This window comes from Pteropus alecto, unplaced genomic scaffold (assembly GCF_000325575.1).
Source record: "Pteropus alecto unplaced genomic scaffold, ASM32557v1 scaffold16, whole genome shotgun sequence".
Lineage (NCBI taxonomy): Eukaryota > Metazoa > Chordata > Mammalia > Chiroptera > Pteropodidae > Pteropus > Pteropus alecto.
This window is the reverse complement of record NW_006438867.1, coordinates 6,093,253-6,114,575: the sequence shown is the minus strand read 5'-3', so window position 1 is coordinate 6,114,575 and position 21,323 is coordinate 6,093,253. Positions and strand designations below refer to the sequence as shown.

At 39.1% G+C, this 21,323-nt stretch overlaps 1 protein-coding gene across 1 annotated transcript in view; it reads right to left on the bottom strand.

Moving 5' to 3' along the window:
- The window catches only part of SGCG (sarcoglycan gamma), a 66,047-nt gene that overhangs the window by 44,476 nt on the left and 248 nt on the right, over positions 1–21,323 (bottom strand). The window lies entirely within an intron of this gene.

The window sequence follows — 21,323 nt, the reverse complement described above, 5'->3', positions numbered from 1 at the left end:
AGTTGACTGTATAAGAAACAAGAAACTGAACATTTGCTTCTGTATCGACATGGAAAACCACAAAGTCACACTGATTCCAATTTCAATCCAACACCACGGGGTTTAACTGGTTTTCTCTCTCATATTTGTATCTCTTTTGACAATGAGGAACGTGACGCCCACTACCCGTTCATTTACTTGTCCGACCAATCCCCTTCACGTTTCCACTCTCCCACCTCCCTCTCCGATAGGGATGCCTCCTCGGTCCACCTGGCTCCACATCCTTTCCTCGTGGGGCTCCAGTGCCGAGGGGTTCCACTCGCTCTTCCAGGCCCTGACACCCAGTGCTGGGTCACACCTCTTCATAGACACCCTCTTCACCCAGCTGGGGCTCCGACACCTTGCTCTGGGCCACCGCAGGTCCCTACTCTTCTGACACAGGATTTTTACATAGTCTGATACGATCTCCTTACAAAATAATTATAATTGTAAGTGAGAAAATAGTGATTTTACAGTGAAGAAGCCTGGCTCAAAGTGATGGGCCAAGTATAAGATTCGTGGTGTTGATGAAAATCCTGAATTCAGAATCCAGAGGGGGTGACAGAAGGCTTCCGGGAGCTGGGGAAGGACGGAAGCAGGGAACAGGCTAGTGCATGAGCAGCCTCAGTGTTAGGGTGCGGGAGATGGGTGGGGAGGTGTGGGCTTCTTACGGAGACCAACATAAATAGGGATGAAAGGAAAATGGGCATCACCTGCAGTGGACCGAGGTAGACAGTGGAGGTGAACCTGTGAAGGTGAGGGAGGCCGACCGGAGGATGAGCGTCTGATGCTGCCTGCTGGCCTTCATCTATGAGGGAAGGGTCTGGCGCAGTGTGGCCACAGGCCCTGGGCACCAGGTCCATTCCTGACCCCAAAGAGAATGGACAGACTTGCTCTAGACGTGTGGGGCCCACCCCGACTCTTGCTGATTGCATTGTGGCTCTCCCACTTGTCCTCCAGCATATCATACTAATGGTCATTTTTGTTTGTTTGTTTTTGAGTACTTCGAGCCCCTTCATGCTGCTCATGTTGTTGACTAAGAATAACTGTGTCGCTTTAACTTCCATGGCTGCTTCTTATTAATCCTTCTGGGCTCGTTTCGGTCACCCTTGTGCTATCATGCTACTCTGTGTGTATCTCTATATGAGCACATGGGTGCTTATACATGGGCCTCTGTGTCTCCAGCACAAAACATTGATCACTCCTCCCTGGGAACCATGGACTGTAGTTCCCTACCCTTGAATCTGGGCTAACAGAATGTAGCAGAAAGAGGCTCTGAGGCTTCTACTCAGGCCTCTTGGAATATTCTGGAAGCCCTGAACACACTCACCATGGAGGAAGCCCAGGTCCCTTGAGGTCATGTGTCGGTTCCAGCGGAGTCCAGCCTTCCAGCCGGCCCTGCACTGGCACCAGATACATAAGTGAAGTCATCTTGGACCCTCGAAATGTGCTCTGGTACCAGTTAATTATGTCTGAGTGACCTTAGTGGACATCATGGAGAACAGAAGAATTGCCCAGCTGAGTCCTCTCCCCTTTCCTGAGCTACACAATAAAAAGTTACAGTAAAATGCCTTTTGTTTTAAGCCATTAATTTTTGGATTAATACGTTTTGCAGCCACAAATGCCTGGAACCCCTCCTGAAGGCAGGGATTAGCCTTATCTATTCTCATCTCTTGGTTTAAGGTCTGATGCACAATAAGTGTTTATAACATGGTTATTGACCTGTTAAATCAGGAAAAAAAAAAAGGAGAAGTTTCTAGAAAAAAGTCAGAAGTTCAGCCAATAAAATTTAATATCATCAAGATCGTATATTACACCATATTGTCAGCTTAACACTCACGTGGCATCTCGACTCTGGCTTTTCTTCTTTGGGTGCTTCGCTCAGTTTCGGTTTTAATGTGATTGCACTATCTTTCATTTAATTTGCCAGTTCCTGACTCTGTTCTGCTCCTAATCACTCCAACCCCCACCCCCTGCCCCAAATGGGCTCGACACTTCTGAGAAATAGCAAGGGGCCGGGAGAGCCTTCCCAGCAGCGTGCCTGGGTGCGTCCCCAAGGCAGTTTACACAGATCAGTGGGATGATGAGCGCCACCGTCCAAAGTCCCTTCCACGGCATGGCCGTAGGGGGAACGAGCCGGACCATTTCATGCCTCAAATGCGTCCTCCTTACAACCTTAACCTTGAACTGCAGCACAAGCCCTGCCAAACCTCTCTTTCATCTTCCCAAAGCCGGAGTGGACAAGGTCATGTGTTGCTTTGACCCTTAATCATCATTTTCTTAATTGCAAGGTGAGCATTCAACAGCTAGAACAACAGAAGTAGAACGCGGACTAATCAACTTTGCCTGAAACGTTAAATTCGTTTTGTCAGTAAACTACTAATTTTGGCTTTCTTCACTCTGGAGGTCAAAAGATTGCAAAATATTTGATTGTTCTGCAAGCTTCTCTTTCATTTATTATGGTTTAATTAACCTACATACCCTTTTGAATTTACCAAATTAATTTTGTTTCAAGTAACTAAATTTGACAACTTTCCCTTCTTGTACCTAATAAATTCCTCCCTCTCCTCCCCTCCCCCAATGCTCTCCCCTCTTCCTTCTTCTGTCTGAATCGCCCCACTTAACACCTTCTAAGGGCCAGCTGGTTGAAACAGGGGACAACTAGGTGTTTTTTTTCCTTCCTGTGTAGGAAAAAAAAAACCAAAACAGTTTTTCCCTATGTGAGTCTCCTTTACCGCTCACACAAACGCTTCGCTTCTGATACTTCAGTAAGAAATGTGCGAAGGCTTCTCCCCACACCAGCGAGCAATTCTCAGATACAGCAGGGCATCCGAGAAGTCAGCTGGATTTTGATGCTATCTCCCTGGAGATATCAGATTGCACAGGTTAAAGGCAAAGCTGCACAAAGCTGACCCCTCCACCATCCCACCACACACACACACACTTCAGATGCCGTCACAAGCCTAGGTTGTCACCTGTGCTTCTGACCAGCCGGGTACAGATCGGAGGTTCCAACGACCCTCTCTTTGGGTTCGATTAATTTGCTAGAGCAACTCACAGAACTCGGGGAAACACCTTCTTGGGTTTACCAGTTTATTAAAGGATGTGACAGAGGCACTCTGCCCCCGGGGAGTGGGGTGCATTGCCCTCCCGGGCGTGGACGACTCTGCCAGCCTGGAACCTCCCCAGACCTCTCCTTTGGGATTTAATGGAGGCTTCCTCACATAGGTCAATTACGAAGTCCCTGTCTCACCCTGCTCCCCTCCAGGGACGGGGATGCAGCTGAAAATTCCAAGCTTTTGATCACGGCTGGGTCTTTCTGGTGACCAGCCCCCGTCCAGGAGTCACCCGGGAGCCTACCTGGAGTCACCTCATTAGAAAAAAGATGCTTTTAGTGCTCTCATCACTTAGGTATTTACAAGGTTTTCAGGAGGCCTGTGTCAGGGTTGGGGTCGAACACAGATATCAGAACAAGAGATGCCCCTAGCGTTTTTATCGCTTAAAAAATTACAAGGGTTTAGGAGCTCGGTGCCAGGAACGGAGGTAGAGACCAATACATATATGATCTGTTAGCTCACATACATTTCATCTTGCCTACTGTATTAGTTTCCTATAACGAATTACTACAAACTCAGGAGTTTAAAACAACATAAATTTTTTTACCTTACAGTTCTAGAAGTCAAAAGCCCAAAATGGGTGGGCAGGGCTGTGGTCCTTCTGCAGGCTCAGGGGAGAATCTCTCTCCTCATCTGTTCCAGCCCCTGGAGGCCGCCCCGTGTCTCGGCCCACCCCCCTCAGACTCTGCGCCTGTCACCAGTCTCCTTCTCTGACTCTGGGTCCACCCTCTTACATGGATTGGGTCCTCCTGGATAATCCAGGCTATTCTCTTCAATTCAAGACCCTGAACTAAGACACATCTGCAGTGTCTCCTTTGCCATGGAAGGCGATAGAGTCACACGTTTTGGGATTAGGACGTGAACATCTTCGGGGCCATTATTCAGCCTACCACGCTTACGATTGAGAATAAAGTGGTAGAAGCTGCAAGGGTTTCTTGTTAAACTTTAACATGTATTTAAATCACCTGGGTTCTAGTTAATAAGGAAATACTGATTCAGTGGGTCTAATGTAGGGAGGAGGCAGGAGAATTAAAAATGTTAATGAACCCACAATCAGAGACAGCAATATGCTGATCAGCCCTGCGGCCAGGCCTGGAAAACACCTTCAGAACAGAGGAAGGTTTCTGCTCGGATTGCTAACAGCCCATTCCCCACACCTGTGAAGGAAAACAGGAACCGGAAGTCATTCCCTACGGCTAAGACCATGGGGAACCTATGGGTTCAAGGCTGGGAACTGCCAGCAGGCGCTCACTAGACACATTCTTATCATTTCAGCTACAGACTCTTCCCCTTCCTCACTGTGCGTCCATATCAAAGGAAATGGGAACTAAAGAACGACATAGAAACTGAATTCCCTGACCACTCAGGGTCCCTCTCAGGGCCTTTCCTCTGTCTCACTGTCCCCCTCACTCTCTCTGAGAGGAGCCCACACTCTGTCTGTGGAGTGTCACCCCTTTTCTAATAAACTTTCCTTTTGACTCCAACTTTGGCGTGTGTGTTGACTTCTTTCTACACTCTCCGCCAAAGGACTTGCTCCTTCTCTCGGTGCAAGGCTTGGTCACCCCCCACCCATTAGGGGAAATGTGCCCCGTCCTGCATCAGGTCTGCAGGGGGGACCTGAGGGTCCACCTTTCTAACCAGCTCCCAGGCGATGCTGCTGTTGCTGCTGTGCCAGATACTACACTGAGTGGTAAGAGGTAGAGCATTGACTCCGAGCCTTGGCTGCACACCGGAACCACTTGGGCAGCTGTAAAGAATACTCCTGCCTCGGCCCTGCGCGTAGAGGTTGGGTTAAACTGCTGTGCTGTACGGCCCAGGCGCTGGGGTTTTTATAAGCTCCCAGGTGATTCCAATACACAGCCAAGGTCAAGAACCTTGAGTGTTGCATGAGAATTTTCTCAGGTCTAAGTCTGGCTCTGGAGGAAAAGGTGCAATTGTTCACTAGCAATGCTTGTCATTGGCTGGAAGGCAGGGCAAATGGACAGTTGACGTTTGCCTATCTGGTGAAGGCTCACTCTGGGCTAGAAGCAAAGATGAGTGACAGTCCTTCCAAATGTTCCACATACCGTGCTCTGTTTAAAAAACAGTGCTGGGTGAATTAGATATCTACACGGAAAAATGAATCTTGACTTCTACTCACATCATACACAAAAATAAATTTAATATGAATTACATATATAGATATAAAAATAAAAGCATAATGCTTTTAGCAAAGAACATTGAAGAATCTGCATTACTACGAAGAAGGCAGAGATGGTACAAAAAGCACTTGAAAGACACCTTTAAAATAGTTAAAAAGATAATCTACACAGTGAAAGAAGGTATTTGCAATAGCTATACGTGAGAAAAGACTAACATTCAGATATGTAAAGAACGTCTACAAAACAGCGAGATAAAAGATAACTCACAGGCACTTCACAAAAGAAGGTATATGAAAATCCAATAAGCATATACAATATGTCCAATATTTAGTCATTATGAAAAGAAAAATTAAAACTATATCAAAATACCAATATGCCCGAATGGCTAAAATTAAAAATACAGAAAAGAGAAAGGGCCAAGATGGTGATATAAAAGACCTCTGAGTTCCATTGCCCCAAGGATTCACCGAATATACAGCTACACTGAGCAATTTTGACTGAAAGATCCAGAAATTAGCTGAGTGACTCCTACACCTTGGGCAAATGAGAAAATATGCACGTCGTTAACGATTACGAAAGGATGAGACGCACTTGCCATAAACCCTACCACTGGCACAGTGCCATAGGAGAGGAACCCAGCTTCCATCAGAGGGACGGCCCCCAAAACGCCTATCTCTGAAAGCCAACGGGGCTCCAGCCATGAGACCCACAAGACTGTAGCGAACAAAGAAGCAGTTTTTAACCTGCGCAGGTGTGAGCACTTGCTCAGCCGAGCAGGAGCAGGCAAAAATGCCTGTCTCTAGTCTTTCCCTTAAAGGACTGTATCTGTATATTTTAAAAACTACTGCCTGAGAGCCAGGCTTCTAATTTAGCCCACCTCTAGGGTCTGGCTGTGACCCTCCCCAAGACCAGAGAGGAGAAGCCAGTGGACACGTCTTTGACCTTCTCCCTCTGCTTTCCTAAGATAATAAAAGCGAGTTGCCAGTATACATCCCTGGAAGGAGCTTGCACATCTGGTTTTCCAGCTTTAATGGCTGCAGCCTGAGGATGAGTAGCCAGATTGTCTGGTTCTGAAGCGTGCATTCACAAGCCCCACAGGACTCTAGTAAACAAAGAAACAATCTTTAACCAGACTGTTGACCAACCCATCACTCTTAACATTATCTTCTCTTAAAGCTAGAACAACTTTGTTTTATCTTATCACTTTGTTCTTTTGGCATTTATTTCTCAAGGCTATCCTCCTATGCACTTTCTCGTTAAATGCTGGTGTTTTGTGGAGTTCCAACTAATGGAACGGTTTACTTCTTTAAAAACCTGTGATGGCTTTCCACGGGTGTACATGATAAAATGAGATAAGTTACTGGCATACAGGGCTCTTATACCTCGTCCTTGCCTATTTCTACAGCTTCATCTCCTGCCCTTATTCTCTGAAACTTAATGTTTTAGTGACAATAAATATCTCACGTGACAACCTTTTTTCATCCATATACTGCATCCCCAAATCATCTAAGTCCTTTGTGAAGCCTTTTATGATGTCAGGCCATCATAATTCCCTCCTCTGGATTCCTACAAAAGTTTGACCATATGTCTCAGAGAAACTTTACCACATTATGTCGCAAGTACCGAGACCTCTATCACACGGAGTTTTGTGAATCTAATCTGTAATGTAACACCTAGCCTGAGCCTTCCACACAGAACCTAACAAAACGTGTCCAGTGACTGAATGGCCTTTATAACTGTAAGATCCATGACACACAGCACATTGCTAACGTTTGGTGCTCAATATATATTTTAAAAAATAATAGGTTAATAATTGCTATTCAGAGTTCACAGGTCTAGGATGATATTTTGCATTATGGGGGTGTGCAAACAGTACTAATTTTCAAAAACTTTAGACCTTGCTATGCTATCACAACTCACACCCATATTTGAGAGGTAATATAAAATAAAATCAAACCTAAGTTGATCATTCATTCTTTTCATACTATTCTTTGCTTGCCTGACGTTTTTGTTTTATTCAGTCACTTCTGGTAGTTTTCTAAACAACTTTCCTTTCTTCCTAGGATGCTAGTGACAATTTTAGGCAACTAAGTTGTTGTAGTTCATAAGAATTTTTTCCTTAGAAACAGAAAGAATTATTACATGCATGAATGTTTATGGATTTTTATCTGACTATATTCTAAAACACTGCTATAGATCAATGACAAACTTTTTCTTCAATAATATGATTTGTATAAAATTTTCTTTCAATTTTAAAGTGATGCTGATTGTTCATATTGCAGACATGAGATTCTCAGACTTTAGTGAGAAGCTTAAAGTCAGTATATTTTGTGTATAGATTCCGGAATTAGTCTCAGAATAACTAGTGGTTATCATATTTATTTTCATATATCCACAAAGAGGCTTATATCTCAATTTTCTTTCCATGGTAATCTCTTTATGCTGTGAGATTTTGATATTTGTTTCTTCTGAACCACCCAGAAGATTAGATACTGAATTTTCATTTTGGTTCAAGGATAAAGATGGATTGAAGAAATCATCTGAATTGTGAAGAGTGGGAGTTTGTGACTCTACAAATACGTGTGGAAATCAGTTCTGGGTAACGTTCATCTAATGACATTGATATTTCCCAGAATTTTGCTGTGGAAGCAAATTTAATTTCAACTGAATTATTTATCTTCTAATTGACTTTCAGAAAAACGTTAAAAATATATTCTTTGAGAAAAAGAAACATCCCTTTAATATGATTATAGTTAAAAATAAAATCTCCTGAAAATAGTTCATTTGACAGATAGAAATAAATCGTTCTATTCAGACATTAAAAATAACTCTGGGACAGATCCAAAACACCACCTAATAAAACCTGTAAGTGAAAATGTACAATATACAAATACTCTGGCAATGTTAAAAGGTACATATTTTTTGGTTCATAATTTTCCAATGTCGAATTTTCAATACTTAAAGGCATAATAATTTTCTTGAGTTTTCTCTAGACTCAAACTGATGTAGTTGTTTCAACAAAGTAATGTTCCCCACCCCACACTCCATCAACCATCATTCAAATGTACTGGCATATTTGTACAATAAAAACAGCACCCTACCATTCATGAGAGGAAATTAACACAAATAAATATTACATATCCTGTCTTTGTTTAATCAGTGGAGTTATCCCAGTGTTTGACAAAATATTGGTCACTCTTCGAGAATGACTTTTAAATCAATAAAACATATCAGAGTTTACTATCTTTTTCCAACAACCAAGTTTTAATTTTTCTAATTTCTCATTTTAATAATATATATTTATAATCGTTAGTTTAACAAATAAGTTATATAATTTTTAACATTTTCATTTACTTTTAATACATTTTAATTAAGTATAACATCTTCAGAGAAGTGAACAAATTATAAATGTACTGAATTAACCAATTATCATCTCACTGCTTCTGAAATCTCTTCATGTCTATTTGGTGTTTATGTGCCATATAGTTTTTTACAGAATGTTTCGATATTTGCTAGGACAGGTTTTCCCTTGTTATTTTTTGTTATTACTAAAACTAATATTAAGTCTTTTCACACAGCTTTATAAACCTTTTTATTTTACTTGGGATTCCTTTTAGGACTGCCAACAAAAAGTATATTTTGTTGAATTGAGAGTTCTTGGGAATTTATATATTTATTGCAATATGAAGTGGGATTCTTCTTCCGATACATTTTCTAATTAGTTCGGACTAGTTAGTCCGATGGTGTATAGTGAGCAATGTTTTTTTGTACCTCATTCTATTACTAAACATGTTGGAAACTTTATTTGTTTCAGTAGTTTTTCATTTAGTTCTTCTGGAGTTCATAACATCATAATTATTTGCAAGTCATTTTTTTGTCTCAAATTGTCTACTATTTAGCCATTTCAATCCCTTATTTAACAGATTATCTCGTTGCATTTGTCAAACTTTCAGAAAAATGCTAAATTGCTGTACCGATATCAGACATACTTTTCTTGTTCTTGGCTTCAACGAGCATGACTCAGGGTTTCAGTATTAAGCATGTTTTTTGTTGATGCTTTATGATAACTATTCTTTATCATGTTAGGAAAGTATAACGTCAATAATTTCTTTTTCCACTCCCACCATTTAAGACATCCTATGTAGAGTGGTTGAGTAGAAAAAGGATTTGATTTCAAATCAAATGCAATGGATAAAAATCCTGATTCTCATTTTCTGGCTCTGTGATCTCTGAAAATTATTTAACGTCTGATATTTATTGAGTGGTGCCTAGTATGTTGTAGCAGTATACTAGGTACTAGAAAAAATAATAAATATAGACATGCTTCTTTTCTATCTTTTAAAGCAGAGCTAATAAAAGGACCCAAGAGAGGAAATAGGAAAGAAGCCCCCACAAGAGAACAGCAATTTGAGAGAGAGGAAGGAATGAAGGATCGGAAAAGACTCAAGAATTATTAGACTCTGTGTTCAGTTAGCAGCACAGGAAAAACAACGGGAAAAAATCAGAGCAGATGAGCATGGCACCTTATGCAGACGACATGCAACTCCATAAAGAACTTTCTATTTTCAAAACATGTGTTTGAAATTCTTCAAAAGAACGCTATTTGCAAAGACAAACAGAATAATCAGGCTATCGTGCTAAGAACACTTGGAACGCTAAAAGGAATGAGGAATGATTTTCCCTTTTATATATATGAGAACAATCATAAATTTATTATAATTGGAACTGGATTCTAAAACTGTCCAACAAAGTAATAAACGGGTAGATAAACCATATAGCTCTAAAACAGATCTGTTCGTAAGAGCTGATAAGATAAAAGCAGCAGAATAACTAATGAGAAACAGGATTATTCAATTAGGATACACAGCAAAAGTGATACAAAGTCACATCTGAATAGTTATAATAAAAGTAATTTCTTGTTTCTTTCTCATGTCTTTTTTTTTCTTTAAAAAGTCTATGCAAAATTTCAAAAATAAAATTAATGAAAAAACAGGACTATTCAATAAACGATGCTCATAAAACTGGACATTCAGGGAGAGGAATCAGGTTAAAATTTCTCCTCATATTCTAAAATGTGAATGGTAGTCCCTCAATTTGCTATTTGGAAAAGTCGGCATTATAAACAGCATGTCATATACCCATGCATTTATAATGCTTTATGCATTCGAAAGTACTTTATAAATTCTAAAGCACTACACAATCAGGTTAAAATTTCTCCTCATATTCTAAAATGTTGTGAATGGTAGTCCCTCAATTTGCTATTTGGAAAAGTCGGCATTATAAACAGCATGTCATATACCCATGCATTTATAATGCTTTATGCATTCGAAAGTACTTTATAAATTCTAAAGCACTACACAAAAGTTATCCTCTTCATTATCATCACACCCATCATAATAATCATCATCATTTCCTACTACCCAGGAATGAAAACCACATTTCCGGAGTATCTAAATGTGCTTCTCAAAATAGTACCAACAGCATGGTAACATCCAGACCAAATGGTTCAAGCAGAACATATTTTGGGATGAAGGTAAAGGCATCTTGTTGACCGGCATGAAGAGTCTCACTATATCACTGTATCCATCAGTCCGTACTATTTTATACAACTGAGGACTATATTGGACAATGATGCTTCTGCTACCACTCACCTGGACATTTGGATACAAGAAACGTCAATGTTAGACAACAATGGGTGCATCTTGAACGTTTTAGGAAGTGACGACTTTAAGGACACACAATTTACTCAAGTGCCTTTGCAAAGAAACTGAGAATTTGTGAGTGAGTATCACGGTTCATTAAGTATCTGATTCTGTGAACAAAATAATGGATTAACGAATTTTTTATAGTAATCTTGGACCCATCAACCTCTCTACAGATCCTGCAGTAATTTTGTGGTGGCCACCTAGCACTAAATTTGCACCATTCCTTTGGTCACTGCCAATTTCACATACGTGTGAAATTCATCTTTCATTTCTTCTCATTTTCTTAGGACCGTAAAGTATTTACTGGGTACCTACGGGTGTGCTAGGCACTGTGATATGGCTGGAGATTCAAATAATAAGAAAGCTCTACTGGCCCTTCAAGAAGTTTCTCTGACATAAAAAGATTTACTAGTAGTATAGAAAGCTACAAGTGTTCAGAAGGCAGCTTGATTAAAGTGTAATGGAGAATCTGGAGAATGCTTCTGGAGGGGGTGGGGCTTGAGCTGGGCCAAGATGGAGGGTAAGACTTAAATCCACTTTTAAGGAGTTTTAGATTATTCAATGGAATGGCAGTGATGAACTCTCACGGAGAGACTGCTCTGGAGAGACACGTTCAAGATTCTAATGCTCTGCGTTGCTAAGACAAGGTAGGTAAATGATATCCTTCTGTGTATCCCATTTTTTGAGTATGGTCATTTTTGAAATTCTGTTATTTCATATTTTTGTGCAGATAGGGTATCTGAAATTGGTCTGACTTCCACATTTGACAGTTGTGTATAGTTCCCATGTATGGTAATAGAGCAGTGGTGGCTACTCCCTGCTCATTACATCAGCATCTACTAAATCAACCACGCAGAGACCCCTATTACCAATGGAGTGATGATTTTTGTCTGAATGTGACTTTCCACATTATTTTTACAATGAGAAATTTAACAGGATGATGGAAAGATACTTTCATTTTACACTGAAGATAAAATAAAGAACATCTTTGGCTGAAGGATTTTATAATTTTGTGCCAGGCTTAAATCAAGCATCTAATTAATATAAATAATCATAAACAGTGCTTGTTTTGTGGTGTGTGCGCACCATCAGAAAATTATAGACTGAACATAATCCTAATTAAAACCAGGATTCTTGCCCAGTGTGACTCCTAAGCTAATAATGTTCTTTCCACTATCTTATAGTATCCCTAAAGTATGCTTTTAAAAAACAAATAAAACTTAAGGAAATGAGATTAGTTTGGTTTATAAGATATCTTAATTAGTATTTGTGAGAAAGAAACAAATTATGTTACCAAAAGACATTATCAGTTTTGTATTATTAGTGGAAAAGGGAAGCGAATGAATAAATTTACATTTAGAGCACATCTATTTTGTTGCAATACGCCACACAACAAGAATGTGAATCATGTTTCTAGTTCAAGCTGATATCACCCTGCACAGCAAGATCCTGTGGCTTACGAGACTGTGTGCTTTTGCCTTCTTTATTTTCCAATTGTTAATATTTGCTTAAATCACTCATAGAAAATTACAATAAAAAAAAGAAAATTGAAAGAATATCCTTGAGATGAAAGATTTAAACTACAGTGCTATTTGTATCTCTCGACACCGGTAATAATAAGATTTGGATCGCTGGGATGGAGGAAAATGAAATTCCACTATACTCGGAATAGCTCTAGGTTTATCTTCCTTTTCTAAACTCAGACTTAATAATATCTTGTCTTCTTAGAAAATAAATGCCGTTAAGTTAGTTCATGCTCTTACCGCCTGAGACCTCTGGGTCAATCCCTCTTTATTATGAGTAACATTATAAATCAAACATTTCAATTTGGTTTTCAGACTGGAAAGCACTGATATAATTCTTTCTAGAGAAAGGTAAATAATTTGAGTAAAGGCCACGCTACTGGTTTAAAATTGCAGTGTCATATTTTTCTTCTGATCATAGTTTCCATTTGTTTGAAAAATAGGAAAGAAAGGCAGGCAGCTTAGGACATCGATATGGATCCTTGAAAATGTAAAGATGTGGGCGGGGCATCAGCAAAGGCGGGGTTGGAGGGGCCAGAAGGCGGTGGCTCGTTCCTGCATGGAGCACGAAGCACGTATCCACCACTCCCAGCGGATCCCCGTAAGGCAGTCTGGGGACTGGTGCCTCACATCGCTAAGTGGGGGTCTCAAGCATGTTAGGTTCCGCGAAGAAGTGAAAATCTCTTCCACATTTGTGGGCCAGATAAAACTTGATCGCCTTAACTCCTACACATTGTTCTCCTGTGGGTCGAGGCTGTTCCCTTGGTGGCTGGAGCGCGCTAAGCACGCCCGGGTGAGAGGACCCACGTGGAGGCCGTCTCTCAGCCACTCAGGAAATCTGCTGCCCAACAGAGGCGTCTTAAAGTATATTATTGTGACAGTTACATGATAGACATCTAACTACTGCAGTAAGATACTTCAAAATAAACCTCTGTTCAAGCTAATAAAATTATTTGTCCAATAATGGACATTCCAGCTAGAAGTATTTTAGTAGAAGTAACTTTTGTTTTGGCTAAATTTGATCTAAGTTCAATAAATGAGCAAGAATTGACAGGGGCAGAGATATTTCAATTTCACTAGCTCGCACATCATCTTTTCTTTTTGAATTAATTTCATTTTATAAAATGCAGTGCAATTCAACATATTCGCTAGTGAGACCAGCGCTGAGACATGAGTAACGAAGCTGACTGCTCTTAGAAGTTTCAGTGTCTTGTTTTCTATTACCTTATTTAGGCATATTCCTTCCTGTTTTCACCAGTTAAGGAATAGAATGCCTCTATATTACGATGCACAGGAAACAATGTGAAATCTGGAGAGGTGACCCCATAGAAGTGACCCTGTATTCTCTGAATGTACTTTCGACTTTTAATGACCCTAAGGCAGTGCGTGTCTGAACCTGGTCTATAACCCAGATATACGTGGACCACTGAAGGAACCCTGCACCTTTCCCCAGACCCAATTAACCAGCACTGGGAAGCGGCTTAGCAACAACCGTTTCTAATGACCTTCCCAGGTAAACTGTCAGGTGAGCCACTTTTCTCACCTCTCCTCACCCTCACCTGTCTGCACTTTAAGGCCTGGCTTCTCACGCTCATCTTCGAGCATCCTCATCCGTCTGCACTTTAGGGCCTGGCTTATTCTGCTATTTCTTAATTTTCTTTGCTTTTTCTGGGTTGCCCTGCCTCCTTTCTATTCATTTGCTAAAAACATGTAACAATTTAATTGTAAGAGGTAAGAAAAATGCTTTCATTCATTCGGTTATTTATTTATTCGAGTAATGTTTATAGAGAGTTTATTTTACGTTGGCGCTGGGCCTACCGGGCTCAACTGACGTGGGTGAGCAGGCATTCAACAACCACAAGGAATGTAGAAACACAGATTGTGATCTATGCCGTGGTGAGGGAAATAAACCAGAATTCTAGAAAAGAGAATAAAGGAGGAGCCTGTCTTCAACCATGGATGGGAGTGGTCTGCACTAAAGTGTCATTTTGGGCTGAAATTCTAATGGTGTGTGTGTGTGTGTGCGTGTGCGTGTGTGTCTGGGGGGTTGTTCCAGGCAGAGTTAAGAGAGAACTGTCTACAGCATTTTAAGAGCTAATGTGGTTTTAAGCACAACAGAAAGGGAATCCACTCGTCCATTTTCAGTAAGGCAGACTGGATGAATACGATGGAGGCACTGCCTCTTCTTACAGTCCCACAGTTGGAGGTGGCATGCTGGTACAACCAGGATTCCCAGTGGCCGGGTGGGCCCCCTGTCTTCCACCTGTCTGGATCCCCAATATCTAACTTATATCCTGACTGGTTTCCCCTCTTTGGCAGGAAATCAACATCAGATCACTTAAGCAGGGGACACAGGAGGGAACTTGAGATCGACACTCCCTCCTCTGCACCACAGGCAGGAGTGACTTGCATGGCTGGTGAGTTAAGAAAAGCACAGACTGCTGGCTCAGCTCCTCCCCGACCTGGGGATCCACCAGCCTCCGGATTTCTCACCTACTGCTGGTACAGGAAGGCCCACCAGGAAGCAGGCGAGGTGGGCAGGTCCCTGCCCCCTAGCGGCATCTGAAGTCTTCTCATGCTCCTATGACTTGCTGGGTGACTCTAATTCTTAGGTGCAAGATGACTGGCCAGATCCAAACCTATAACCTCCAATCAGCTGTAAAACAGTAATACTATCTAAGTTCAATAAATGCTCATTTATTGAACTTAGATAATATTACTGTATTATCCTCCTTCATCAGTAATACAGATGTTATTTTGAGGTCTAGCTACCTGACGCCCTTTTCTCACTTTTAGTGGGTTCTGAATTCGGGTGGGGAAAAGTGGTGTTTACTGGGTCCCCTAAAACCCCAACAGGGCTTTTTTGGACATGATGCGAGGACACCACATCTGTGTACTACCTTCTTTCTGGGTGTAGGAGAGCTCTGAACAGCTGGCTTAGGCACTCCTGATTTTCATGGATCCTGGTATTTGTTAAATATACTTAACATTATAATCACCGAAATAAAATACATAAAGTTGTCGTCTGTAAATGAAGAGAAATTTTCCACTCAAATGGCTAACACTGTAATCTGCAGACATGCTTGATGCATAGGGCAAAGGGACGGGTGACCTTGAGATCAACTGAAGACTCACCTTCCCCTTCGCTTGTTCTGTCTAGATAACAGATGTATTGCCTTTGCTTGTTGAGCCCTATAAAAGTAAGGTTACCCCTGAGCTCGGGGCCCAGATCTTCAAAGCACTAGCTCTTCTGGGACTGCCATGTAATAAATCTGAGTTCTCCAACTCTCTGAGTAGTGCCTGGTTTCTCGCCAGTCTTATTTCTGCAACATAGAACTCAAGCTCATAGGATAATGATGAGGATCAACTGAGTTCATGGGCAGGAATGGATTGTGCAAGCTATGTATATATTAAGTTATGAGTTATAAAAATAAAAAAGACAGAGCTTTTTAATTATAAACTTTTTTCATGATAATAAATAACATACCAACACATATATTCAGTGATTGTCTCAATTATGATGAAATTATCAATCTGTCATAATAATGCATCCAAGAACATTTTAGCTATTAAGATTGAAAAAAAGGCACACGTTATAAAAATATTTTCAAAAAGAAAAAAATTAACTTGATAAATAATTTCCCAGATAGTAAGTGGTTAAAATATGTTAGTTAAGCTAACATATCCTATTGCTGTTTTCTCAGTTATTTAAAGTATATCAATGTCCAGCAATATAAGACTAAAAAAGTTAAATATTTCTCTAATAATAAATGGCTAAGAATATAGATCATCAGGTAAATTCATTTAGGTATTTTTAGAGTTTTTCTCTTTGTTATATTTTCTTTCTTTTTGTTTGTCAATATCCAGTAAAAGAGAAATTAAACATTTCTTTGCATAATGGAATAACACTATTTGTCTCCTATTGCTATGTTATGATTTTTTATAAATGCAGTAGCTTAAAACAATACACATTTCTTATCTTACAGTTTCTATGGGTCAGGAATTTGGTCACTGCTCAGGGTCTCACACAGCTGCCGCTAAGATATCAGCCAAGCTTGGGGTTCTAATCTCTTAAACCCATTCACCTGATTAAGTCAGGCCCACCCAGGATAACCTCCCTCTGATTAACTCAAAATCTACTGATCTGAAATCTTACTTACATCTGCAAAGTCCCTTCACATTTGCTATTAATGTAACCTAATCTCCATCATTGTTGCCACATTCTGTTGGCTAGAAGCAAATCACAGGTACCACCCACATGGAAGGAAAGGGGATTACACAGGAGTGACACCAGTGGTGGCTGTCATGGAACAGCCTTCTTAGAACTCTGCCTACCACAAGCATAAAACAGGTAGTTAAAAAAAAAAGTGAAATAAAAATATTTAGCAATATAAAGACTTGTTAATGATTATCATTATCATCAAATTAGATTTCCATAACACGGTCCAGATTATCATGGAACACTTACTTAAAATAACAAAAGTTAAGATTATGAATCTTGATCCTCCTAGATAAGACAATAATACTCGTCTAAAATCCACAAGTAATAAACGTTAGACGAAATCGTCAAATTTTACATCAGGGAGGACTAGGGTATGATCAGGTAAAAATCAAGTATTTTAGAGATGAAGAAAATAAAGGTCATTGAGATAGACAATGTACTCAAGTTTTCATATGCAGTTAGTGCAAATAAATTTTCTTCACATTTTGAGAGTTTATAAAATGCAATAATTAACAAATGGAGATGTCAGAAAATATCACCTATAAAGGTAATATTTTAATGACCGTACAAAGAGTGCAGCCTACAGTCATTTGTTTATATGCATCCTACCCTGACTGAGTTTTTGAAATCCTCTTCAAATGGTTATATATTCACGGGGCTGAAATAACGTCATAAGACGACATCTAATATCACTTTTTCCACCTTCCCATGAATAATTACTGACTGCTTAGTGAGGAAATATTTAAGAAAATATTCACAGAAGCAGTCTACTAGGGCTTTACTGAACAAAAGATTCTTAATGGGAAAATCCTTGATGGAAGATTTCTAATTGCTGGTTTCCATAATGAATTAATTTAAAATCCTTGTTAAGGGTAAATGCATTCGAGATTTTTGGCCGCCTAAAAGGAACAACAATGTTCCCTATTTCCATACTAAAGAAGAACAAACAAAATGCATTCACAAAATATTTTATAAGATAACTATAAGCTTAATTCTAATATTCAATATTACAATTCTGATTTATTTATATCCTATTTTTTTCCCAAATAAAAGTGCTCAAATAAATTTTAACTTCCAGGGTTAATGTAGTTAGCTTAGAATCATTAATCTTACCTTGCTAAAATTAATTCATTAAATTCACTAAAATACTTAACATGCAAGTAAATATTAATAACTATATGGGTTTTTAAAAATCTAGGTCATTAAAAATTAAAGATGCCTTATTTTATCATACTGACTGATAACAATCGTGGATATCATTCTAGTCCCATGAGCATTAAAACTAAAATTAATATTGCATGTTAGTTTCATGGAAGGAATGTATAACAGGGAAAATCATAACTAGCCACTTTCTGCACTGATTTCTTTTAGGGTCTACTTTCTTGACTGACTGATTTAACCATTATGATGGCTCACATGGAATATTCTAGAACTTTTATGTTTAGCATCAGTGGTTACGATATTCTAAATGTTACTTAAATCCAACAGATGGCATTTATAGAAATTAGGTAAAATTCTCTTACATAAACTTGCAATTTCAAGAGTGGATCTGGATTTGCGAGATAATCATGATTTGTAAACCATGCCGAGAAAATAAAGGCTGTTTAAAGGCTCCGTTTCATCTGAGTTCAGATTAATTTTCTTGTCAACCTTTAACTCATGTCTCCTATTCTTTGATCTTTTCGAAGTCTCAATATTCTTTGGCATCCTTGTGTTTTTGTTTTGTGATGTTTTCCTTGCTTTCCCCTGTAATTTGATCTTAGAATTTTAAAATATATCACTAGTAAGTTAGCTTTACTGCTCTCTACAGTGAAACTTAGCATGATGAAGGGAAGAAGTTGATTAACACGATACTAGGAACAACGCAGGGTTAAGGATACCTGTACCCGCTCAGTCAAAAATCCATGCATAACTTTTGATTCCCCCAAAACTTAACTACTAAAAACCTACTATTGGCCGGAAGCCTTGCCAATAACATAAACAGTCACTTCACACACATTTTGTATGTGTACTGTAAACTGTATTCTTACAATAAACTGAGCTAGAGAAAAGACAATGTTATTAAGAAAACCATAAAGGAGAGAAAATATATTTACGCATGTATTGAAAAAAATCTGCACGTAAGTGGACCCATGCAGTTCAAAACTGTGCTGTTTAAAGGTCAAGTGTATATATAAAATATTACATATGCCATCACTATATCGTTAAGGATATATGCATAGAAAGCCTTGCTAAACTTTGCTAATTTGAGAAATTATGGTTTTAACTCTACCCTGAATAATGACTGTCCGTGTGCATGATAGATAGGTTATTACACTGAATTTAGGTAGAGAATTATATACTAGTCATTCATGTTCAAAATTTTATAGCTCTCAGCAAACGTTGATAGCCCTATTTGACTTAATGTCATTTTCGTGCCAACGTGCTCGAAAGGTTCTTTTATAGTCATGTTACTTCCTTGGCACGTATGTACCCAAGAAAGGATATCGGTTTATACACGAATAAAATAAAAAAGAAAATGCAATCTGATATATAGAGATCTTCCAAACCAGGAAAAAACATTAAAACATAAATTAATTCACAATTTACAGCCTCATGATATGTGAAACATTTACAAGAGTGAGGAATCAAGTTCACACGCATAAGAGAATTACACCGTTTATGTCATCCCTTTGAGAAAAATGACCCAAAGTTCACCTGCATCTTTTGATTAAGGCCTGGCACTTTTGGTGGGGGAACTCTTAAGATGCTCTTGCTTTTTGATCCCATAAATGTTAGCGTCTGTTCATCTTATATTGTTGAACGGCAGCACTAAAGGACCCTGAATATTCACCGCTAATTAGCAACAGGTTCCTAAGGTTGAAGAAAAGACCAGGCTCAGTGACCGCATCTCACTAGAAGTGCGGGCTGTGAACAGCGGCCGCGTGCTGGGAAAGGACCAACTGACCTCTGATTCGCTATCACAGAGCTGGTGAAAAGGACTGAGCTGCCGGCACGAGTCAAGTTATAATACCTAAAAGTTGTTTTAAAAGCTACAATATAAAACAAGAGCACAAACCAGACATACTGTCATTTTACATTTACATGCAGTTTATAAAATTAATTCACATATTTTTAATATGACGTACCTCTCTAGTCATTCGAGATACATTTACTGAGTGCCAAGCATGGGCCAGGACCACAAGGCGACTGAGGGAGTCACTGGTAAAATCCGGCTGTCCCCCCAGCCCTTGCAGGGCCAGGGGATGGCTGCTTTCTCCCAGGCCCGTCCAAGAATTTTCTCCTAGTATTCTGCATAGCAGAGGGGCTTACTGCAGGCTGATGCCAGACCCTCTAGTCAGGGGGCTTCCCCGACACATCCCATAGCTTACATCTGAGGAGTTCAACCTTGACTCGGTTTCCAAAAAATGTTAAATTAAACATTTTAAATGTAACCACAAAATGTAGGTGATGCACAAAACATGCATATCACACGGTGTGCTACCTTCATAAAGGAAACCTGTCCAGTGGAACTAAACACTATTGTGGAGCTGTAAAAATATTGTTTCTGTAAATTTTAAAGAAGAAACCGCAACCAAAGTGTATTTATACAGAATATTTATATGTATAATAATGTATATTATATATAGTTATATTAAATATTTTAATGCATTTATATTAAATATATATGAAATATATTAACACACATTTTATGTTACATTTTCATTGGACTGGTATTTTATCTCTTTGAAAATGTGAAAATATAAATATTTATTATGTCAGCAAAAGAAATAATGTGTCTACCAGCTGTGGAACTATGGTAGGAAAGAAATAAATGGATCAAAGTGAAGGATGCTAACTCATGGAGGGCATTTCGGACTGAATGTACAACTATTGTTCTTGAAAAGAGCCCATGCCCATATTACAACTTCAGGATGAATGTGAGGAGCAGATTAACCTACCTGTGATTAACCTACCTGTGATTAACCCACCTGTTGCGTTTTTCTCATTGTCTTGCAAAATTAAGACATTGTACATTAAATAAATATATTTTTTTATAAGTACAAGAAATATTGTCAGAGCATATAAAATTACTCAGCTATCTTGGAAACATGAGGATGTGTAAAGGAAAATATGAATTCCTTAGGACTACTGAGACTTTATTTACTAAATCTGTTGTTAAATGTTGAAGTGTGGACATGAATTTAGTGCATATCAGAATGGAACTTTTCAAAAAAGCAAGAAAGTAGCGTTTGAATGGTAAATATTTAGATGTCAATGTGGTTAGAAAAACATGATTTCTAAAATTTTACCAATTCATGGATTAAATAATCATTAAATAATCACAACTCAATCAACCATAAACTCAAGATTATTACAGTTTTCTCACTATGTCAAGATAATGACTAATGACAAGAATTACAATAAAAACGAAGAAAAACCAACAAACTACAGCTCACAGTGAAATTATTTTAAAAAGGTTTAAAAAGTAAATGTTACATGTATATTTCGCTACTGAAATTCTGATCCATACAGGAAACAAATAATTACATTAAAGGAAGCTTCTACCAATTCAATATGGATGAAGTGACGTCACAGCAAAACAAAAACATGCCTAC